This window comes from Atractosteus spatula (genome assembly GCF_055471065.1).
Source record: "Atractosteus spatula isolate fAtrSpa1 chromosome 10 unlocalized genomic scaffold, fAtrSpa1.hap1 SUPER_10_unloc_8, whole genome shotgun sequence".
In the NCBI taxonomy this organism is placed as follows: domain Eukaryota; kingdom Metazoa; phylum Chordata; class Actinopteri; order Semionotiformes; family Lepisosteidae; genus Atractosteus; species Atractosteus spatula.
In genome coordinates this window covers 104,891-120,665 of record NW_028296628.1, presented here as the reverse complement: position 1 = coordinate 120,665, position 15,775 = coordinate 104,891, and the positions used below count along the sequence as shown (strand labels likewise).

Genomic DNA, 15,775 nt, shown 5'->3' with positions numbered 1-15,775 from the left:
AAGTACAACTGAAAGAAGTTTTAAAATGAAAATGACCTATTTTTAGTAATCTCTTGGCAACATTCTTACTGTTCTTCTTCTGAATATCCTTTAGGATACTTTGGAAGTTGATGATGAGGTTAGCCAGGCTGGGATCCTCTACTTTCACACTGATATCATTTAGGATGTAGCCCGGAAAATGGTTTATGTTCTTAATATAATTAGCAATTATATTAAGAACATATAATAACAGGTCGGGAGCTCTGAATGCGTCCCAGTCTGTACTATCAAAGCAGTCTATTAACTTGCTTTCCGCCTCCTCAGACCAACAACGCACTGACCTGTTCGCAATGGGGGAGGTCTTCAGCTTCTGTTTGTACTCAGGAAGCAACAGGAGAGCGATGTGGTCCGACTTACCGAAACTCGGTTTGGGAAGCGCTTTGTATGCTCCTTTTATTGTTGTGTAGCAGTGATCCAAAATATTGTCTCCTCTTGTCGGTACTGTGACATGCTGAATGTATTTTTGCAGTACTTTCCTCAGAGTGCAGTGGTTGAAGTCGCCAACTACAATTGAGACGGCTTCTGGGTGGGAGTTTTCATGCTTGTTGATAATGTCGTGGAGTTCGCTATGTGCTGCTTCCACGCAGGCTTGAGGTTGAATGTAAACGGTTGTGATGATAGTGGCGGAAAACTCCCTCGGCAAATAAAAGGGTCGACATTTTATGGTCAGGTGTTCTAGATTCGGCGAGCAGGATTTAGAGATTACCTTCACGTCGGTGCACCACTTGCTGTTGACCAGGAAGCAGACGCCTCCTCCTTTGTGTTTGCCGGTTGCTTGGTGGTTTCTGTCCATGCGGTAAACGGTGAACCCCTTTGGCTGGATGGCGGTGTCCGGGACGCATGCATTCAGCCAGGTTTCAGTGAAGGCATAAACACAGCAGTCCCTCAGGTCCCTTTCCGCATTGATCCGACAATGTAGCTCATCTATCTTTTTGTCCAGTGACTGAACATTAGCTAACAAAATAGACGGCAGCGGTGGTCTGTGCGGACGCCTTCGTGGTCGCGCTAGTACGCCGCCTCGTCTCCCCCGGCGTCTGCCCACCTGTTGTTGTTGTTTGCCTCATCTTTGTCCGATCCAGCAGGTGGGGTCCGGTACGTGAAAAAAGTTGTTTGATGACATTAAGGAGTCTGTCCTCAGGTTTAAAAGCGTTTGTCTATCATAAGTAATGACAGACATTGAGCGTCCAACACAAAACAAGAGTATTAACGTATAAATAAACATTAAAACAGACACACAACGAGAGAGCTTTCTGTAAACCGTCGCCATCTTTCCATCTTTTCTTATATCCTTGCTGATGAGAATGAGAAATGCTATTTTCAAGACATTAACACGAATATAATTTTTACATTAATTCCAAGATACAAGAAAATGAATATCTTCAAAATATGCACTTTAATATACTTACTTAGTTTCTTTTTTGGAAATGGTCAGTGAACCAACCACTCCAGAGCTTGTCCTTCACCTTGAAATTATTTCCTGGAAATGCTGTAATCACAGAGGAGCTCTTCTCCCCTCAACAATGTCCCTTTTTGTCACAGACAGAATTATGACAGGCTGTTCGTTGATTATAAATGACTTTCTTACAGCCCTTACATTGTCTTTTCTCTTTGATTGATTTATCCATCTTCCGATTTGCCTCCTTATCCGGGAGGCAGGCTCAGTGCTTTTCTCGAGCATCAATGCACAGTTTTTGTGCAGGTTCATCTGAAAAGAAAAGACATCTCATGTCTCCCTCTGTCATCTGTGAGCTTCAGCAGTTGTCTTTGTGATGACCTTGCCATTGTAATCACACACCACCTCTCCCTTCTGGAAACACCTGGAAGTCACAAACTTCTTCCCCTTCACAGGATCGTCAGTGATGCTCAGGCCTTCCCAGATTTGATACTTTATCAACTTTTTAATTTGGATGTCATTTGGTGGCAGTCCTGTGTTGGGCTTCCACTTCTCAAGCACTTCAGACACTGTTGATACATTGGCTGACCAGTCCATCTTCTCCATCTCCTTTCACAGCTGCTGACTTGGGCATTACAGCGCAGTTTAGTGAAGTAAAGATGAAACGGCTGATAAAACACAAATAAAATGCAATTAAGGTACATTCCAGATTTTCTTAAATACCGTACATGATTGGAGCTATGCAGGTGGAGGTCTTTTGTTCGGTATTAACATGGATTTTAATTGGCTTCTATGAAAATTGGCCATGGTGTGAGTGAGTCCTGTGATGGACTGGTGTCACATTATGGGTGATACAGTACTTTGCATCCACTGCTTGCCAGGATGGTTCCAGTTCTACCACAACCCTGAATTGAGTGGATGGGTATATCAATGTAGCCATCAACTTGCATGTTCCTCTTCTTCACTCAATGCAAAGGAAGCCAGCTGTTGTTTGAGGTTTTGTGCTCTTTAACAGGAATTATGACCATTTTTGTGCCCACTTGTTGAAACAACACTTTCTTTGCCATTGTAATTTCAACCTGTAATTTCAACCTGTAATAGCGAGAAAATAAAAATGAATACACCAAACTGTAAAAATCCCATCTATGTAATTTCTTACTTTTGTTGTATGAAAGTATTCTTACTGTCATGTTCTTTACCACCCCTGGGTGCTACAGGTGCTTCAGCTGGAGAAAGGCCTGCAGGTAATACAGTACAAGAAGCTGCTCAGGCAAGGTGATGTCTTGCCCAGTCTGTGCAACACATCTCTCTTTGCAACACTTTGCAACACCTTCCAGCAATCCTTCGTACTTGGTTCTGGACTCTGCAACTGTCTATATCTGTGGGAGAAATTAATACTCATCAACTTTTTTTGTATTCAGATTAAAAGTACAACTGAAAGAAGTTTTAAAATGAAAATGACCTATTTTTAGTAATCTCTTGGCAACATTCTTACTGTTCTTCTTCTGAATATCCTTTAGGATACTTTGGAAGTTGATGATGAGGTTAGCCAGGCTGGGATCCTCTACTTTCACACTGATATCATTTAGGATGTAGCCCGGAAAATGGTTTATGTTCTTAATATAATTAGCAATTATATTAAGAACATATAATAACAGGTCGGGAGCTCTGAATGCGTCCCAGTCTGTACTATCAAAGCAGTCTATTAACTTGCTTTCCGCCTCCTCAGACCAACAACGCACTGACCTGTTCGCAATGGGGGAGGTCTTCAGCTTCTGTTTGTACTCAGGAAGCAACAGGAGAGCGATGTGGTCCGACTTACCGAAACTCGGTTTGGGAAGCGCTTTGTATGCTCCTTTTATTGTTGTGTAGCAGTGATCCAAAATATTGTCTCCTCTTGTCGGTACTGTGACATGCTGAATGTATTTTTGCAGTACTTTCCTCAGAGTGCAGTGGTTGAAGTCGCCAACTACAATTGAGACGGCTTCTGGGTGGGAGTTTTCGTGCTTGTTGATAATGTCGTGGAGTTCGCTATGTGCTGCTTCCACGCAGGCTTGAGGTTGAATGTAAACGGTTGTGATGATAGTGGCGGAAAACTCCCTCGGCAAATAAAAGGGTCGACATTTTATGGTCAGGTGTTCTAGATTCGGCGAGCAGGATTTAGAGATTACCTTCACGTCGGTGCACCACTTGCTGTTGACCAGGAAGCAGACGCCTCCTCCTTTGTGTTTGCCGGTTGCTTGGTGGTTTCTGTCCATGCGGTAAACGGTGAACCCCTTTGGCTGGATGGCGGTGTCCGGGACGCATGCATTCAGCCAGGTTTCAGTGAAGGCATAAACACAGCAGTCCCTCAGGTCCCTTTCCGCATTGATCCGACAATGTAGCTCATCTATCTTTTTGTCCAGTGACTGAACATTAGCTAACAAAATAGACGGCAGCGGTGGTCTGTGCGGACGCCTTCGTGGTCGCGCTAGTACGCCGCCTCGTCTCCCCCGGCGTCTGCCCACCTGTTGTTGTTGTTTGCCGCATCTTTGTCCGATCCAGCAGGTGGGGTCCGGTACGTGAAAAAAGTTGTTTGATGACATTAAGGAGTCTGTCCTCAGGTTTAAAAGCGTTTGTCTATCATAAGTAATGACAGACATTGAGCGTCCAACACAAAACAAGAGTATTAACGTATAAATAAACATTAAAACAGACACACAACGAGAGAGCTTTCTGTAAACCGTCGCCATCTTTCCATCTTTTCTTATATCCTTGCTGATGAGAATGAGAAATGCTATTTTCAAGACATTAACACGAATATAATTTTTACATTAACTCCAAGATACAAGAAAATGAATATCTTCAAAATATGCACTTTAATATACTTACTTAGTTTCTTTTTTGGAAATGGTCAGTGAACCAACCACTCCAGAGCTTGTCCTTCACCTTGAAATGATTTCCTGGAAATGCTGTAATCACAGAGGAGCTCTTCTCCCCTCAACAATGTCCCTTTTTGTCACAGACAGAATTATGACAGACTGTTCGTTGATTATAAATGACTTTCTTACAGCCCTTACATTGTCTTTTCTCTTTGATTGATTTATCCATCTTCCGATTTGCCTCCTTATCCGGGAGGCAGGCTCAGTGTTTTTCACGAGCATCAATGCACAGTTTTTGTGCAGGTTCATCTGAAAAGAAAAGACATCTCATGTCTCTCTCTGTCATCTGTGAGCTTCAGCAGTTGTCTTTGTGATGACCTTGCCATTGTAATCACACACCACCTCTCCCTTCTGGAAACACCTGGAAGTCACAAACTTCTTCCCCTTCACAGTGTAGTGTGCTCTCATGAGGCACCAGTTCTGTAGGTTTTGGGCATTTACGGGGACAATTATTAATTGTAGCCATAAATTACAAAGTTGATTCTTTTGATGGCTTTAGAATCCAACCATGCGATATAACTCAAACAACGCACACACACAGGTACTAATACACGAGGATACATTTATTAATACATAGAATATGCATGTAAACCTAACAGATCTTATCGAGAGGGTTATCAGAATACAAAAGGTATATATTCAGTCAGTTACGAAGAGTTACATATATCAAGAGGACATACGTTCAGTATATCATTCATTTAGACCGTTTTGTAAATGAACTTGGTTATAACTTCTACATTAGATACTTAAAACAAGTACATAACTCTTAGGAATTAAATTGATATCAACTGGTTGGGATAACAATTGAATTCTCGAGCAGTAATGCATTGAAGTTGAATACTCATCCAATCTCTGGGGATTCAGATCTCCTGCGGGCTCTCTGGCTCCGTGCCAGGCTGTGCTGTGCGGCTTGCGACGATGCACTGCTGATGCTCACTGACCGGCTAGTTAGTGTTGGCTTTAACTAGCAGAGTTTGTGCAGAGGAGAAAAGATGAATGTGGGTCCCAGCAAGTCATGAAGCACTAGTTCTGAATAGTGATTCAGCTGTCCACAGTTCCGACCTGTTCACGAGGCTTGCTGCTGATGCTAACCTCGGGTGGATCCTTTGGTTACTCTCTGTCAACCTCCGCTCTCGACTCTTAGAACAGAGGAACGTTCTGGCACTTGGACACACTGGCCGTTCCGTGGTTGTCCAGGCTCAGGATGGTCAGGAGGCGCGCTGCGAGAATGTCCTGCCCTTGGGAGCCTTCTGCTCCTGGGCCGTCCTGCCCTGGAATTCTCCTTTAGAATTCTCCTTAGAAAAGTCTTTAGAATAGTCTTGGAGCTCTGTGTTGCCTGTTTTTACCTGGAGGAACTTCAGCTCATTCATTGGCTGAAAGTTCCATGGGCATCAGAATCCCACGTGGGTTACTCGGCCCTACTAGTCCCTGATTGGTTGATCAAGGTGAGATATGAGTCACTTACTCCTGACACTTAGGAATGTAGTCCAGATGTCCATCTGGCACTCCCTAGACAGATAGGCGCCAATGGATGACCATTGATCATGATAGCCAGGCTTAGCTAAGTGCATCCCCCTTTGGGAGCTGTCCCTTATCAAAAGAAAACATCTTTAAATCAGCCTGCATGAATACTTTCTCTGTGGCTGCACCACAGAGAGGGAGAGTGAGATGGGGCCTCATTTAGGAAAGCATAGCGACGCTTAATTCTGTCTTATTTATAAGCATTGCCGCTACATATCCCCCCTTTTTGAAGGTCACGAGGTCCTGAGGCGTTGTTGCCTTCAAAACAAAACAGAGTTAAGTGATGTCCCTTGTCATTAGAACATTAACCTTAAATGTCCACATTACTCCTCGAGAATTCATACCGGAATCAGCATTGGGAACAAACAGGATGAATAAAATCTGGAGTATGTATAAACACGGTAGGAGACATCATCTCAGTCTAGGCATTACACATCAGGAAGTTCACTGTCAATATCTGATACCTCTGTAGGCAGATATTTGGGAAGAAGTAACTTCCTTTCTTTTGACATGCTACCTTTGACTCATTCATGCTACCCGGAGTACATCTTGATGTAAGAGTACAGCATTCAGAGTACACTGTCAGTCATGACCCAGCTACCCGGCAGTAGTGTTACAATAACAACAGTTCCTTTTCCCAGCCCCCCTGATAAACCACGACACCTGTGTTGGGCACCTGCCAGGGTGGGTTGGAGGTTTGTTCCATTAAAGCAAACTAACTACCTGTACCTCTTCAGGGCGTAGTGTTTCTTGGATTTCTATCCAATTCAATAGTGTGGCACCTGAAGGCATCCACGACCTCCAGTTTGGTCTTATGTTGTCTGGTTCCAGACCGTACAGTGTTAAGTTACCATGCTGTACTATGGCCTCCTTGGGAACTTGCAGGAGACTGTTGGTTAGGTAGCTGCATTGTGGTAGCTGTATCATGCCTGTCACAAGTCATAGTGACAGTTAAGTGTGGTGTGCTGACCAGCCATTTACTTCCCACCTGCTCTTCATGGGGTTCATTAACCTCCCTCTGTTCGTTAGTAGCTTTACACCCTTCATTGGTGAATCATTTAGACACAGCCAATGGATAGCTTTGGTAGCCATACCCATCTCAAGATTTGGAACCAAATTCAATCTTGGATTGCCTTCTGGGTGAGCTCTGAGCGATGGGGTGGTTAATGTCACATACTCCTCTACTGAGAAGAGTGGAATCAAGTGGGTTGGAAATTGTGCCATGGCTAGACTGGCTACAGTGGCACTGAACTCCCTTAACAGGTCTTGTGTCAACATTCTGGCCTGTTGCACACAAGCATAAACCCACTGTATAACACCGGCAATCATGTCCACTGGTTGGGGGATAAGGTTTAACCCTGTTGCATAGGAAGTTGCCTGTAGGGTTTTCCCTAAGCTTTCCAACTTTTGCTGCTGTTGATACAGTCTGTCACTACCCTCTGGCATCTCTGACACCTGCCTTCTTGGGGCAGTCAGGGTGAGAGTGCCAGTAGCAAACAAACCTACCAAAAATAGCAAACGCACAACAGTGGCAGCAGCGATCAGTCCTCCTAAAAGTCTTTTAGGGTGGCTGATCTCAGTCATCTCCTTCTGAGTGACTGTCGCCTTTCTAAGCTGGCGCAGTATGTACATGGTGTCTTTCTCAGTATGCCATGTGGCATCTTGGGCACCAACATCCTGGAAATCTGGGGAGATCTGACGCAGCTGTTGATGCTCCTCCTCCATTTCCAGGGCATCTGCTTTTTCGATTTGTTCATGCCTGTGCTCTAGGAACCCTGCAGGGGGTGGTGCAGCGGTGGAGCATGCCTGAACCTCGGCTGAGTGATCATCTGGAGCACCTGAGTGATCTGGACTTGTTACCCCAGTCTCACTGTTCAGGTCTACCCTGCAAACTTCCTGATTGAGGAATCCCTCTATCGGCATGTTTACAATCGTTCGCTGGGCGTGGGTGTAGGGCACCTGCTCGCTCCCCCCTTCCCTCGCTAGGGGTTCAGGGAGCTGCCCCAGCAGTGGGATAGCTAGTTCACTGTCTTTGAACTCACTATCACCCACCAGGCCCATGTCAGTGCGGGCGGGGGTTCTGACACCCCCCTTTGCCGTGTTCTGCACTAACAGGCGGGTGGCTTGACCATCCAGCTCCAGTCTGGCTGAACCACTGTTGGTCAGACTCAGACTGACAGACTGAGCTGGTGGCTGTAAGAAAACCGGCTCGGCTTTCATTCCCTGTCCCTTCCGGGGGACTGGGTGTGTTGGAAACCCTGCCGTTGAGGCAGGAACAATCAGGTCAGTCTCACTCACTATCTGGTAGTTGTGAGAAATAATGTTACCTGACTGCAGGTTCCCTGGGTCACAGCAGAGGGAATCGGCATCTGGGATCAGGTGTGTCCACAGTGCAGTAGTCTCAGCGTCCAGCTGGACCTCCTCTCTAACCTGTGAATGTTGCACCAGGGGCACCTGGCGGTGGCCCCGTGACAGCTGCTCAAGCAGATCCTCACTAATAGAGGACCTCTCAGGGCTAAGGGTGAGGGCTACATCACCAACCTGCTCTCCTGCCATCTGGATCCCTTCCACCACTGCAGGGTGGTGGTCCTGACCCCTCTTGGGTGCCAGGGTGCACAGGGAAAGCTCCTTTTCATCGCCAGGTGGGGAGATCTGCTCCTCTTTAGGGATGTAAAAGGGGTGTGCTTTACCTGGTGGATCAGGCGGCTGCTTGGAGCACCGCTTCTGTGGCATGGAGGCTGTTGTGACCTCAGCCGGGACATGACTTCCCTGTATATCCGGGGAACAAGAAAATATTTTTATTTCTTGTCCAGAGGGAACAGAAGGAATCTCCACATAGGCTTCTGTGTTCGGTGGGCACTGTGTGAGCACAGTCTGCCTCTTGGCCCCCCTTCCTTCTGTACAGAAGGCTTAGGAGCCTTGACCTGTTTCCACACCTTGCCTTTCTGGTGATCCACCAAAGGTTCCTCTCTGAGTCGCATGCCCTTTTCTTTTTCTACCCGTTTGAGCTTGCTGTATGACATCAAACACCTTTCAACCTCAGTGTCAATCAATGTCTCACTGTGTAAGACATCTCCCATGGCAGCCTTGAGGTAAAAGCTTCCTGCTTTTCCTCTCTGTTTTACTGCCTGCTCTGTGACTTCAGGGGTGGAGTCAGCACTCGCTTGGGAGTGGCTGACCTCATCCAGGCAGGAACCCTTCCATTCAATCAGATAGACTGAGGGAGGGAGAGGGGGCGGGTCTCCGCCTCCTCCAGTGGAGAGTATCAGCTCATTCACGCTTCCGGCAGCCTTGGGGAGCGGTTGTCTCTGTCCTAATAAAACTTGTTCAAGCCTGGCCAGGCGGGCGGCTACTGAATCCTTTTGTTCAGCTTTATCTAGCCCTTTCTCTTCCCCGGTGTTCTCATGGAACTTAGGACGCTGGGTGTGGTCCTGTGTGCCTGCTTTGGAACGGGGCTTAGCCAGCTCAGGAGCCTGTGCTCCTTCAAGCAGGGGGGAATTAACCCTGCTGGCTCTGACGGCGAACACAGTCGCTTTAACAGCTTTTTGCTCAGAGCGACTTTGGACATCATACTCCCAGGCTTTCTGCACGAATCTCTTAATATCAGTCATTTTCATGGTCTGTGCATCTGTATGCATTAAGATCATCTTTCTGACTGACGGGTGGAGATTCGCAATGAATAAACCCTTGAAATGTGTGTTCTCTTCACAACCCTCATCATTTCGCCCTGCAAAATAAGTTCATCTAAGTCTCTCGTAATATTCGCGAGGGGACTCTGCTCTCTCGTGCTTAATGTTAAGGGCGGCGGCTATCGCGGCAGTCGGGTCAATAAACGCACTGTATTCTGATAAGTGCTTGACACAGCTCTTCAAAGTCATCACAGACTTTCTTCATCTGCCTAGCCATCCACTCATGTACAGCTCTGCTGCTAGTTTTCCTGACCAGAAACACTTTTTCCTGTTCTGTAGCGTTTGGCAGGTACTGCAGGGTATACCTGAGGTCTTGAATATAACTCTCGATATTATTCTCTGACACTGCAGGGTCAAATCTCTCCATGTCCTTCGCTAGCTCTCTCAGAGAATGGAGGTTTATTCTCCTAGCTTCTCCGCTGATGGAGATATGACGGAGATCGTGGTCAGACCTGTCGCTGCTAGAGAGAGTGCTTAATAGCGACTTGAATTCAGACCTTTTAGCAACCATCGTTAAACTTAAAGAGTATTACTTTTCAGTACGAAATCACAGTTCTACCACAGAAAACCACAAGATCAAGTATGCAATCAACCCAGTAGATCGCAAAAGATCACAAAACAATCAAGCACTGCTTAAAGAGCAAGGGGAACTTTTTTCCTTTCGGCTTTCAGCACACTGTATTGTCGAGTATGAAACCCGCGGTGTTTTATATTGAATTATTCCGCTTGGTTGACTCATTTCAGTCTTACCATAGCCCGTCCAGGGACGCCAATAAATGTAGTGTGCTCTCTGAAGGCACCAGTTCTGTAGGGTTTGGGCATGTACGGGGACATTTATTAATTGTAGCCGTAAATCACAAAATGATTCTTTTGATGGCCTAAGAATCCAACCATGCGATATAACTCAAACAACGCACACACACACGGGTACTAATACACGAGGATACATTTATTAATACATAAAATATGCATATAAACCTAACAGATCTTATCGAGAGGGTTATCAGAATACAAAAGGTATATATACAATCAGTTACAAAGAGTTACATATATCAAGAGGACATACGTTCAGTATATCATTCATTTAGATCGTTTCATAAAGTGAACTTGGTTACAACTTCTACATTAGATACTGAAAACAAGTACATAACTCTTAGGAATTAAATTGATATCAACTGGTTGGGATAACAATTGAATTCTCAAGCTGTAATGCATTGAAGTTGAATACTCATCCAATCTCTGGGGATTCAGATCTCCTGCGGGCTCTCTGGCTCCGTGCCAGGCTGTGCTGTGCTGCAGATGCTCACTGACCGGCTAGTTAGTGTTGGCTTTAACTAGCAAAGTTTGTGCACAGGAGAAAAGATGACTGTGGGTCCCAGCAAGTCAGGAAGAGGACCGGTTCATTCCTGATGAAGCGCTAGTTCTGAATAGTGATTCAGCTGTCCACAGTTCCGACCTGTTCACAAGGCTTGCTGCTGGTGCTTACCTCAGGTGGATCCTCTGGTTACTCTCTGGCAACCTCCGCTCTAGACTCTTAGAACAAAGGAAAGTTCTGGCACTCGGACACACTGGCCGTTCCGTGGTTGTCCGGGCTGAGTCTTAGGATGGTCAGGAGGCGCACTGCGAGAATGTCCTGCCCTTGGGAGCCTTTTGCTCCTGGGCCGTCCTGCCCTGGAATTCTCCTTTGAATTCCCTTTAGAAAAGTCCAGGAAATAGTCTCTCAGGCCCTCTGTGTTGCCTGTTTTTACCTGGAGGAACTTCAGCTCGTTCATTGGCTGAAAGTTCCATGGGCATCAGAGTCCCACGTGGGTTACTCGGCCCTACCAGTCCCTGATTGGTTGATCAAGGTGAGATGTGAGTCACTTACTCCTGACACTTAGGAATGCAGTCCAGATGTCCATCTGGCACACCCTAGACAGATAGGCGCCAATGGATGACCATTGATCATGATAGCTAGGCTTAGCTAAGTACGTCCCCATTTGGGAGCTGTCCCTTATCAAAAGAAAACATCTTTAAATCAGCCTGCATGAATAGTTTCTCTGTGGCTGCACCACAGAGATGAACAGAGAGATGGGGCCTCATTAGAAAAAGCACAGCAACACTTAATTCTGTCTTATTAACAACCATTGCCGCTACAAGTGAAAGGCTGAAGTGAAATAGAGCGGGGACGAAGGCAGTGAAGAGAGAGAATGTGGGAAGAAGAGAAAAACGCAAGGGAAAAAAAGCAGCGTCGTAAAAGAGGTGACGGAGCTGTCCTCTCTATAAGAAGGGTGCCAGCGAGACTTGTTTTCGCTTACGTCCACACCCCCTTGAGCACGCCTGATCTCGTCTGATCTCGGAAGCTAAACAGGGACGGGCCTGGTTAGTACTTGGATGGGAGACCGCCTGGGAATACCAGGTGCTGTAAGCTTTTAAGCGCAGGAGGCGCCCTATCCCCGCTCGCTCGCTCATTCCCCTGTTCACACGTGCAGTGCGGCTTGTCCGTCTGTTTATTTGTCAGCTTTGGCGAGACACGGGTGCTTGTGTATTAGCGTGAGCGTTTTTTATTCTGATCGTGAACAGTTTTACAAGTCCGCAAAGGATCGAGGAAAGGTTTATCGCCAGCTGAAAAGAGACACAGCGCTTCGGCTGTGGAGACTTGTTCGGCTGGCGTTCGGGGAGTCGCGTTTTTCAGAATTGTATTGAGATCGTTTTCCACAGAGCTCAGATGTCAAAGCACAGCAGCAGCTCTCCACAGCGATCCTCTATAGCGCCCTTTCTCCCGCAGCTCCGTCCTCATTGGAAGGAAGCAAGAGTGAAAGGCTGAAGTGAAATAGAGCGGGGACGAAGGCAGTGAAGAGAGAGAACGTGGGAAGAAGAGAAAAACGCAAGGGAAATAAAGCAGCGTCGTAAAAGAGGTGACGGAGCTGTCCTCTCTATAAGAAGGGTGCCAGCGAGCCTTGCACTCGCTTACGGCCACACCCCCTTGAGCACGCCTGATCTCGTCTGATCTCGGAAGCTAAACAGGGACGGGCCTGGTTAGTACTTGGATGAGAGACCGCCTGGGAATACCAGGTGCTGTAAGCTTTTAAGCGCAGGAGGCGCCCTATCCCCGCTCGCTCGCTCATTCCCCTGTTCACACGTGCAGTGCGGCTTGTCCGTCTGTTTATTTGTCAGCTTTGGCGAGACACGGGTGCTTGTGTATTAGCGTGAGCGTTTTTTATTCTGATCGTGAACAGTTTTACAAGTCCGCAAAGGATCGAGGAAAGGTTTATCGCCAGCTGAAAAGAGACACAGCGCTTCGGCTGTGGAGACTTGTTCGGCTGGCGTTCGGGGAGTCGCGTTTTTCAGAATTGTATTGAGATCGTTTTCCACAGAGCTCAGATGTCAAAGCACAGCAGCAGCTCTCCACAGCGATCCTCTATAGCGCCCTTTCTCCCGCAGCTCCGTCCTCATTGGAAGGAAGCAAGAGTGAAAGGCTGAAGTGAAATAGAGCGGGGACGAAGGCAGTGAAGAGAGAGAACGTGGGAAGAAGAGAAAAACGCAAGGGAAATAAAGCAGCGTCGTAAAAGAGGTGACGGAGCTGTCCTCTCTATAAGAAGGGTGCCAGCGAGCCTTGCACTCGCTTACGCCCACACCCCCATGAGCACGCCTGATCTCGTCTGATCTTGGAAGCTAAACAGGGATGGTCCTAGTTAGTACTTGGATGGGAGACCGCCTGGGAATACCAGGTGCTGTAAGCTCTTAAGCGCAGGAGGCGCCCTATCCCCGCTCGCTCGCTCATTCCCCTGTTCACACGTGCAGTGCGGCTTGTCCGTCTGTTTATTTGTCAGCTTTGGGGAGACACGGGTGCTTGTGTATTAGCGTGAGCGTTTTTTATTCTGATCGTGAACAGTTTTACAAGTCCGCAAAGGATCGAGGAAAGGTTTATCGCCAGCTGAAAAGAGACACAGCGCTTCGGCTGTGGAGACTTGTTCGGCTGGCATTCGGGGAGTCGCGTTTTTCAGAATTGTATTGAGATCGTTTTCCACAGAGCTCAGATGTCAAAGCACAGCAGCAGCTCTCCACAGCGATCCTCTATAGCGCCCTTTCTCCCGGAGCTCCGTCCTCATTGGAAGGAAGCAAGAGTGAAAGGCTGAAGTGAAATAGAGCGGGGACGAAGGCAGTGAAGAGAGAGAACGTGGGAAGAAGAGAAAAACGCAAGGGAAATAAAGCAGCGTCGTTAAAGAGGTGACGGAGCTGTCCTCTCTATAAGAAGGGTGCCAGCGAGCCTTGCACTCGCTTACGGCCACACCCCCTTGAGCACGCCTGATCTCGTCTGATCTCGGAAGCTAAACAGGGACGGGCCTGGTTAGTACTTGGATGAGAGACCGCCTGGGAATACCAGGTGCTGTAAGCTTTTAAGCGCAGGAGGCGCCCTATCCCCGCTCGCTCGCTCATTCCCCTGTTCACACGTGCAGTGCGGCTTGTCCGTCTGTTTATTTGTCAGCTTTGGCGAGACACGGGTGCTTGTGTATTAGCGTGAGCGTTTTTTATTCTGATAGTGAACAGTTTTACAAGTCCGCAAAGGATCGAGGAAAGGTTTATCGCCAGCTGAAAAGAGACACAGCGCTTCGGCTTTGGAGACTTGTTCGGCTGGCGTTCGGGGAGTCGCGTTTTTCAGAATTGTATTGAGATCGTTTTCCACAGAGCTCAGATGTCAAAGCACAGCAGCAGCTCTCCACAGCGATCCTCTATAGCGCCCTTTCTCCCGCAGCTCCGTCCTCATTGGAAGGAAGCAAGAGTGAAAGGCTGAAGTGAAATAGAGCGGGGACGAAGGCAGTGAAGAGAGAGAACGTGGGAAGAAGAGAAAAACGCAAGGGAAATAAAGCAGCGTCGTAAAAGAGGTGACGGAGCTGTCCTCTCTATAAGAAGGGTGCCAGCGAGCCTTGCACTCGCTTACGGCCACACCCCCTTGAGCACGCCTGATCTCGTCTGATCTCGGAAGCTAAACAGGGACGGGCCTGGTTAGTACTTGGATGGGAGACCCCCTGGGAATACCAGGTGCTGTAAGCTTTTAAGCGCAGGAGGCGCCCTATCCCCGCTCGCTCGCTCATTCCCCTGTTCACACGTGCAGTGCGGCTTGTCCGTCTGTTTATTTGTCAGCTTTGGCGAGACACGGGTGCTTGTGTATTAGCGTGAGCGTTTTTTATTCTGATCGTGAACAGTTTTACAAGTCCGCAAAGGATCGAGGAAAGGTTTATCGCCAGCTGAAAAGAGACACAGCGCTTCGGCTGTGGAGACTTGTTCGGCTGGCGTTCGGGGAGTCGCGTTTTTCAGAATTGTATTGAGATCGTTTTCCACAGAGCTCAGATGTCAAAGCACAGCAGCAGCTCTCCACAGCGATCCTCTATAGCGCCCTTTCTCCCGCAGCTCCGTCCTCATTGGAAGGAAGCAAGAGTGAAAGGCTGAAGTGAAATAGAGCGGGGACGAAGGCAGTGAAGAGAGAGAACGTGGGAAGAAGAGAAAAACGCAAGGGAAATAAAGCAGCGTCGTAAAAGAGGTGACGGAGCTGTCCTCTCTATAAGAAGGGTGCCAGCGAGCTTTGTACTCGCTTGCGGCCACACCCCCTTGAGCACGCCTGATCTTGTCTGATCTCGGAAGCTAAACAGGGACGGGCCTGGTTAGTACTTGGATGGGAGACCGCCTGGGAATACCAGGTGCTGTAAGCTTTTAAGCGCAGGAGGCGCCCTATCCCCGCTCGCTCGCTCATTCCCCTGTTCACACGTGCAGTGCAGCTTGTCCGTCTGTTTATTTGTGAGCTTTGGCGAGACACGGGTGCTTGTGTATTAGCGTGAGCGTTTTTTATTCTGATCGTGAACAGTTTTACAAGTCCGCAAAGGATCGAGGAAAGGTTTATCGCCAGCTAAAAAGAGACACAGCGCTTCGGCTGTGGAGACTTGTTCGGCTGGCGTTCGGGGAGTCGCGTTTTTCAGAATTGTATTGAGATCGTTTTCCACAGAGCTCAGATGTCAAAGCACAGCAGCAGCTCTCCACAGCGATCCTCTATAGCGCCCTTTCTCCCGCAGCTCCGTCCTCATTGGAAGGAAGCAAGAGTGAAAGGCTGAAGTGAAATAGAGCGGGGACGAAGGCAGTGAAGAGAGAGAACGTGGGAAGAAGAGAAAAACGCAAGGGAAATAAAGCAGCGTCGTAAAAGAGGTGACGGAGCTGTCCTCTCTATAAGAAGGGTGCCA

General features: G+C 47.6%; 1 non-coding gene and 5 pseudogenes across 1 annotated transcript; all 6 read left to right on the top strand.

Moving 5' to 3' along the window:
* Window positions 1-11,854: 11,854 nt before the first annotated feature.
* Window positions 11,855-11,973, top strand: LOC148811564 (5S ribosomal RNA; annotated as a pseudogene).
* A 537-nt stretch (window positions 11,974-12,510) lies between these two features.
* LOC148811563 (5S ribosomal RNA) lies at window positions 12,511-12,629 on the top strand (annotated as a pseudogene).
* A 537-nt stretch (window positions 12,630-13,166) lies between these two features.
* Window positions 13,167-13,285, top strand: LOC148811562 (5S ribosomal RNA; annotated as a pseudogene).
* Window positions 13,286-13,822: 537 nt separating this feature from the next.
* On the top strand, window positions 13,823-13,941 carry LOC148811561 (5S ribosomal RNA; annotated as a pseudogene).
* A 537-nt stretch (window positions 13,942-14,478) lies between these two features.
* LOC148811560 (5S ribosomal RNA) lies at window positions 14,479-14,597 on the top strand. The gene has a single exon (XR_016086386.1). It is a non-coding gene; the product is annotated as a 5S ribosomal RNA (ribosomal RNA).
* Window positions 14,598-15,134: 537 nt separating this feature from the next.
* Window positions 15,135-15,253, top strand: LOC148811559 (5S ribosomal RNA; annotated as a pseudogene).
* The last annotated feature ends 522 nt before the right edge of the window (window positions 15,254-15,775 follow it).